The following is a 7,904-nucleotide window of genomic DNA, read 5'->3' as shown; positions in this document are numbered from 1 at the left end:
CACAGGCTCTCTCTGTCCTCTGGCACGCTCACTCCAGACCCGTCGCCATCTTGCTCCTTCTAATTTTAATTAATTTCTAATGTTTAATAATTTTTCTGGAGATTTCCTCGTTGGTCCATGAATTATTTAGAAATATATTGTTTAATTTCCAACTATTTGGGTGCCTTCTGGATTTTTTTTGGTAATCATTTTCTACTTTAATTCTACTTTTGTCGCAGAATATATTTCCCATAACTATGATCTCTAGTCTTTGGAAGTTTGTTTCATGTCCCAGTTTATGGTCAGTCTTTGTAAATACTTCACAGGCACTTCAAAAATATGTGTGCTCTGCTGCTGGATGTTCTATAAATGTCAATTAGGTCAGGTTGGTTAATAGTTTTATTGAGGCATTTTACCTCATTACTGGTTTTCTTCAATCAAGGACAGACGTAGGAGTTTTAAAACCTCAAACTGCATTTTAGATTTCTGTGTATCTCCTTTCAGCTCAATCAGTAGTTGCTTTATGCATTTCGATGCTTTGTTTGTCAGGTGCGCTCACAATGATAATTTTGTGTCTTCTTGGAGAATCAACTACTTTGTCACTTTGAGTTTTCCCCTTTTATTCCTGATAATATTCCATGTTTCGAGAGTATTACATCTACTCCATCTTTTTGGTTAGTATTTCTTTAAATTAATTAATTCATTTTAACTGATGTAATTGTACACATTTATGGGGTAAAATTTGATGTTCTGATACATACGTATGTTGTATAATGATTAGATCAGGGTAGTCAGTGCCTCCATCGCCTTGTGCATTTATCATTTCTTTGTGGCGAGAACTTTCTAAAGCCTCTCTTCTAGCTATTATGTACATATTGCTGAATACTTCACTGTTAACCACTGTCACCCTACTGTGCAAAAGAACACCAGAACTGATTCCTTCTATCTGACTGTAATTTTGTTGGGTAGTATTTTTATGGTGTTTCTTCTTCTATTCTTTTTCCCTTTTTTGGTGCTTTTAAAAATTTTTTATCATTATACATACAATGTAATTATTTTTTTTTGTGGCCCTTTACCAATTTCACCCTCACCCACCTCTCTGTCCCCACCATACTTTTCCTTTTGACCCACCTGTGTATTTACATTTAAGTTGCGCTTGTGGTTTACCAAATTTTTTTGAGTCTTGCTGTTTGATCCCATCTGATTATCTTTATCTTCTACTTGGGATGTTTAATGTGATTATCCATATGATGGGATTGAAATCTACCATTTAGCTAGCTGCTTTCTATTTATTTCATATGTTTTTTGTTTCTCTCTTATTCTGCCTTTTCTTAAAAATTGTGGTTTTTTTATGGTTCTATTTTATCTCCACATTTGACTTACTATTTACATCTCTTCTTGTAATACTTTACTGCTTGCCCTAATATTTACTATACCCATCAATACTAATCAGAACCTACCTTCAAATACAATTATTCTGCTTCATGAATAACAAGACAACTATTAATAAAGCAGTTCAGTATTCAACAGTGTATCCAGTACTATGTTCTCAGTTTCCCCCTCTTATCCTTTGACTATCGTTGCCATATGTTCTTCTTCTTTTAGGTACACCACATGTAACAACACACAGGTAACAATGCATTGCTAGTAGTTTTGATTTGGAGAGTTCTCTTTAAGAGCAAGTAAAAATTTTTTAAAATGCATTTTATTTTACATTTATTTATTCCAGCACTCTTTATATCCTTGTATGATGCTCTGGAGGGCCTTTTTGACTGTTATATCCCGAGTCTTTATACTTGAACACTCCCGCTTGAGGACTGCATGACCCTCAGCTCTTTCTCTCCCTCATCAGCATCTTGAGATGTGACATTTCCTCCGCCGTCTTGGTGGGGACTCCTGCTCTGTGGCAGTGCTTGTCTTCTTCTCTCCATGGTTCTGAAAAGATGTCTCTGTGTTTCCTGAAACTTTCTCAGTTTCCCAAATGCAGACTTGATTTTTTATTTGTTTTTGAAGAAATTAAGACAATAGTAGGTCATCAATAATGATGTTTTGAAAGAATCTGAGAGTGGAGGGAACTATTCAGTGGTAGAGTCAGATCTATTTTGCATTTCTCCATCTCTCTCTCCCTCTTCTAGTCCCTTTTCTTTGGCTGCCACATTGAGTCATTTGACACTACTTATCTTGTTGCTGAGGTCTCCAACCTTGTGATTTAGTCCTCGAGGTGCTGGCAAAACTGAGATCAGAGTTAGGATTAAGGAAGTTAGGACTGGAGAAGGATTAGATAGGGACCAGAGGCGGAAGAAAAGGTAGGGGTGGGCTTGTCTGTCATAGGGGATTACAGGGATTCCTTATCTCGCAGACTCAGACATTTGTCATCTCTGGTATCAACACAGTGTTGTCATTAATTGTCTCCTGATTTACTTCAGTGAATCCCTAAGGAATAAGAATGTCCTCCCTTCATCTCGAGAATTCCACTGCTGAGTTAGTCCCAAAGTGATAGTAGCTAAAGGCCACAATCTTCCTCTGTAGAGCACCACAGAAAGATCCTCAAATGGAGATCCTGATCCTTAAGAAGTGACCTGTTGGTATAAGAAGATATTGGGAGGTGATCACTATATGGAGAGCCTGGAATGCCATCTTCTTTCTCTTCTATCCTTATTTATTTTCCTTTTCAGTCTTCACATTTCCTTTTTTTTGTGTGTGTGAAGAGTAATTCCTTTGCTATTTTTAAATGAATCAAATTTTATTTTAAGATGTAAACCCACTAAATATGCATACACCTTAAAACAAACAATTTACAACTTTATTAATTTTTTTCTTTTTACATAGGACATTATTACAATGTAGAATCTCTACCATACACAATACATAGAAAGTTTTATTCAGGCAAGACATAGGCCAAATAGGGAACCGTGCAAATGTAATTCTTCACAGTAGCAATCCAGGAAAGATGAAATGTGGTCTTTGGAAGCATACTGAGGTGCTGGTTAAAAAAAAACTTCCTACAGAAAAGGAAAACATGAGTTTGATCGAAATGGTCTTGGACTCTGGGACTGTGCCATGGAACTTTGGCAAATGATCCCAGAGAAACTCCATCAGTGGCTTTTGATGGAATGGGATCACCTGTGCAGGCTGGGGGACAGCTGAGACCCCAAGGCATGCACCTAATACACCCACACAGGCAATTCTTGGTCGCCAAGTTGCCACAGCAAGGCCCACACCTGACGATGCATAGATGCTCACTAAAGAGCCTCCTGCTGATGCTAGGAGCCGTCAAGGTCCCAGCCACTGGGTACAGGGAGCAAAGTCTCCTGACACATCCAGAGGCAGGCACGCTAACCAGAGAATGGACGCTGGGGCGATGACCCTGCAGAGTGTCTGAGCCACGCTGGGAAGTGCCTCACTTACTCCTCTTGGAGAGCAGCCTGTACAGGGATCCAGACGGGTACAGCCAGCTCCTGTGCTGAGTGGGAAGGACAGCCGTCAACCGGATCTACAGTGGCCTCGCAGGCGTTCAGCTGTCATACTCGGTCTTTAAATAAGTGAGTGTGCACAGGGGCCTGTCAACAGGTCCTGGAGGAAGAATAGGGAGATCAGGGTCCCAGAACCTCGGGGACCCTCAGAGAAAGCTGCTCCCTTTCCCTATCCCTGTGACTTCTTGCCTTAGTCCCACCTCTTGTCCCAGAATGTATGACTTGCTGGGTAGGGGAAGCTACTTCTTACTCATAAAATCCATTTTATTTATTTTTAAATAAAAGTAGTAAAGTTTTAAAGCTGTATGAGAAGGAGAGAGTCTGGCTGCAGTGCAAGTTGAATAACTCAACAGCGGTCTGTAGAAACCAGTGGGACCCCTTCCCTCCCATGGACAGGGGACTTCTGCCTTGTGCCAAATTCAACTCCTGTTCAGACAGCGGGCAGGAGGAATGTCCCCTCCCTAAACAGTGTTCAGGCATTTCTTGGCAGTAAGCAGGATTGTGCATCCCAATTCTGGTACAAAATTTTCTGATATGTGTCTAGGACAAACCTTCGAAGCTTCAGAGTCAGAAAAATTAATCATAGGACATTATCCTTTCCCAGGCATTCCTGATTTTACAAACCATCAGCCCATATCTCCATTTTAGTTTTGGAAAATATGGTCACCAGATTTGCATATGGAAACTTTGGATAATAAAAGATGTGAGTGACCTGGAAAGCATTTCTTACTGATGATGTGACCAATGCATCAAATACTTTAACATTTCTAGCACTGTGTCTTTGACTGAATGACCTTTTAAAAAAATGTGTATAAAAGAAAAAAAATCAATGACACCTGTCAGAAGTCAAAATAATCAGGTGGCCTTGTGAACACAGCCCCAACAAAGAGCCTGCTATTGCTCAGATCTTGCTGTTGGGTGGCAGTCCTGCTCAGCTGAGATCCCAGACCAGGTCCCTTAGGGAGTGGTTTGGCCCTGCGCAGTTCATCTTAGCACCTGCTTCTGGCAAGAAAGAGTTCAGATCTTCTGAATGCACTGGGCTGGGAGATAGAAGACCTGAATGAAGACCCAGTTCTCCCATACTTCACATGGAACCACATAAAGCCACCAGCCCTCTCTGTCCATCCCCACCTCTGAATCACAAGGGTGTGTGCTGTGAATAACTGGTCTGTGCTGTGGCCCAGGTCATGGTGTGGCTTTGGGTCGCCAGTGCCGAGGGTGTTTGCACCTGGAGTCTGCACCATGGCAAATCCTACACCTGCCCTGATGTGTGGAATAAAGTGGGGGAGGGTGCAGAGGGAACTTGTATCTTGAGTGCTGTGGGTGAGAGTTGTGACAGGATGCAGGTAGATCACCTCCAGGACCACGTTCCCATCAAGAACATCACTGCTGGACCGTGGCGGCGGCAGCCTCGCGGTGGCAACTGTTGGCGTCGCAGGCTCCGGTGGGGCGGGAGAGCTCGTCCGGCGTCCCTCTCTGGGGCGAGGCGCACGGGTCGCTGCAGCACCATGGCGACCACCGTCAGCACGCAACGAGGGCCGGTGTACATCGGCGACCTCCCGCAGGACTTCCTGCGCATCACGCCCACGCAGCAGCAGCAGCAGATCCAGCTGGATGTCCAGGCGGCCCAGCGGCTGCAGTGTGGCGGGGCCCTGGGCACCGTGGACCGCCTCAACATCACTGTGGTGCAGGCAAAGTTGGCAAAGAATTATGGCATGACCCGCACGGACCCCTACTGCCGCCTGCGCCTGGGCTACGCGGTGTACGAGACGCCCACAGCTCACAACGGCGCCAAGAACCCGCGATGGAATAAGGTCATCCACTGCACGGTGCCCCAGGGTGTGAACTCGTTCTATCTCGAGATCTTTGACGAGCGAGCCTTCTTCATGGACGACCGCATTACCTGGACCCACATCACGATCTCTGAGTCGCCGAGACAGGGCGAGGTGGAGGACAAGTGGTACAGCCTGAACGGCAGGCAGGGCGATGACAAGGAAGGCACGATCAACCTGGTCATGTCGTTTGCGTCGCTGCCAGCTGCCATGGTGATGCCACCCCAGCCCGTGGTCCTGATGCCAACCGTGTACCAGCAGGGCGTTGGCTATGTGCCCAGCACAGGGATGCCCGCTGTCTGCAGCCCCGGCATGGTGCCCATGGCCGTGCCCCCACCAGCCGTGAGTGTGCAGCCCCGCTGCAGCGAGGAGGACCTGAAGGCCACCCAGGACACGTTCCCCAACATGGACAGGGAGGTGATCCGTTCTGTGCTGGAAGCCCAGAGGGGGAACAAGGATGCTGCCATCAACGCCCTGCTGCAGATGGGCGAGGAGTCCTAGGCCTGCCTGCTGCCCCTTGCTGCCTCGGTGCCACCGGCTCTTTGGATTTGCTAACTCAGGGGTTCCCTGAGGACCGCTGCCCCAACAAGATTCCTGTGAAAGAATACCCCCTGTCACCGCTTTCCTTGGATATCTGTGTCACCTCATCCACACCCTGTTCCTGGGAAGCATGCGGGTTTTCAGTCCCCAGCAGCCACGCTTGCCTGTTGTTCAGGGAGGGGTGGGGTGGTCCCTCCTTGTCCTGTGTTGGGAGATGGTGGGTGTGGGGCCATGCCACTCTGCACAGACTGTGTTCCTGTTGCACGGGGACGTGGCCTTCCCCTTCTCATGTTGTTCTGGAAAATGCTCCTGTTGTAGAAAGCAGCCGCCTCTGCCAGGTGTTAGAAACTGCTGTGTGTCCTTCTGATTTAATTGATGACGTCCAGTTACTTGACCTTATTGGGGTAGACCTGTTAAGTTTAGGTACACAGTCCATGCACACTGATTTGTGAGTTATTTTCAGAACTTTTGAGCTGAAGACTCGTGTCCTTCCCCTGACATTGTCTTTGTGAACCTAGCCGACTCCCCAGCACTTCTGTCCTTGGTGAGCTGGGCCATTGGTCTTGTCTTGTCAATGGCCATAGGGCCGGCCTCTCGCCTGCTCACCTAGTCACTGTCTGGCCAGGCCTCAGGGACAGGTCTTGGTGTGAATGCAGAACGGGCCCAAGCCTGGCATGCAGGAGGAAACCTGACGTGGTTGGTAGGGCTCTGCCTTGTCTCCGGTCAGTGCGCGTTGGGAGCAGGGCCACCTTCACTTGTGGGCAGCTGCAGCCTGTCCCCTGCTGTTTCATTCCAACCCTGCGGATGTCCCCAGGGGACTCCTCTCTTCTTGATCAGCTCTTGCAGCGGGACCCAGAGCTAGGGTGACAGTAACAGATGCAGCACTGTGTGTGTGTCTGGTGAGGGGCATTTAGGCTCTGTTGGCTTACTACTGATGATAATCTACATAAATGCTGTGCGCCAGTACTGTAGTTTCGATTTGGCTTATAGAGACAGAAATCTGGCAAATGTTAACATTTAAAGCCTTTCATAGGTTGGAGGCGCCGTAGCCGACCACCCGGCTGCTGTGTGTAGTGCCTCGGATCGCAGACTTTTTGACCCGTATTCTGCCTGCAGACAAACAGGAGCCTTAGGGGCAGATTGGGTGACACCTAGTTGTGAAGATAAGAAACTTGAGGGGTTTCTCAAAAGTGATGCACTTTAAATGAGACTCACGCTGCAGAAAAACTAGTGTGCTCTGCTGTGTGTCTGTGGCACTCGTGGCTCTGCAGTAAGCTCTGTTTGCTGCTGCTCCTTTCACGTGTTTGCACCGAGCCTTTGGATATAAGACCCTAGTGGTATGGACATCAAGATAAATCCCAGCAATTTGGACTTCTGGGAAAGATTTAGAATGAGGTAGCTTGTACTTAAATTTCACCCTTTTTCACTCTCTAGAAATATAGGTTAAGTTTTAATGTCGGCTAGAAAATATTGCTTTCTGCCACCTGTTCTGGGTTCTTTTTCCAGGGGTTCCCTGAGGACCGCTGCCCCAACAAGATTCCTGTGAAAGAATACCCCCTGTCACCGCTTTCCTTGGATATCTGTGTCACCTCATCCACACCCTGTTCCTGGGAAGCATGCGGGTTTTCAGTCCCCAGCAGCCACGCTTGCCTGTTGTTCAGGGAGGGGTGGGTGGTCCCTCCTTGTCCTGTGTTGGGAGATGATGGGTGTGGGGCCATGCCACTCTGCACAGACTGTGTTCCTGTTGCACGGGGACGTGGCCTTCCCCTTCTCATGTTGTTCTGGAAAATGCTCCTGTTGTAGAAAGCAGCCGCCTCTGCCAGGTGTTAGAAACTGCTGTGTGTCCTTCTGATTTAATTGATGACGTCCAGTTACTTGACCTTATTGGGGTAGACCTGTTAAGTTTAGGTACACAGTCCATGCACACTGATTTGTGAGTTATTTTCAGAACTTTTGAGCTGAAGACTCGTGTCCTTCCCCTGACATTGTCTTTGTGAGCCTAGCCGACTCCCCAGCACTTCTGTCCTTGGTGAGCTGGGCCATTGGTCTTGTCTTGTCAATGGCCATAGGACCGGCCTCT

At 46.9% G+C, this 7,904-nt stretch overlaps 1 pseudogene across 1 annotated transcript; it reads left to right on the top strand.

Moving 5' to 3' along the window:
* Positions 1-4,951: 4,951 nt before the first annotated feature.
* On the top strand, positions 4,952-7,647 carry LOC103583609 (annotated as a pseudogene). The gene is made up of 3 exons (XR_549874.1): positions 4,952-5,789; positions 6,304-6,315; positions 7,576-7,647. The product of XR_549874.1 is annotated as a toll-interacting protein pseudogene (transcript).
* Positions 7,648-7,904: the final 257 nt, after the last annotated feature.

The sequence above is a fragment of the Galeopterus variegatus genome, unplaced genomic scaffold, assembly GCF_000696425.1.
Source record: "Galeopterus variegatus unplaced genomic scaffold, G_variegatus-3.0.2 Scaffold24805, whole genome shotgun sequence".
Classification (NCBI taxonomy): Eukaryota; Metazoa; Chordata; class Mammalia; order Dermoptera; family Cynocephalidae; genus Galeopterus; species Galeopterus variegatus.
Note: the sequence above shows the minus strand (reverse complement) of the source record. Positions and strands in the feature narration are given on the sequence as shown.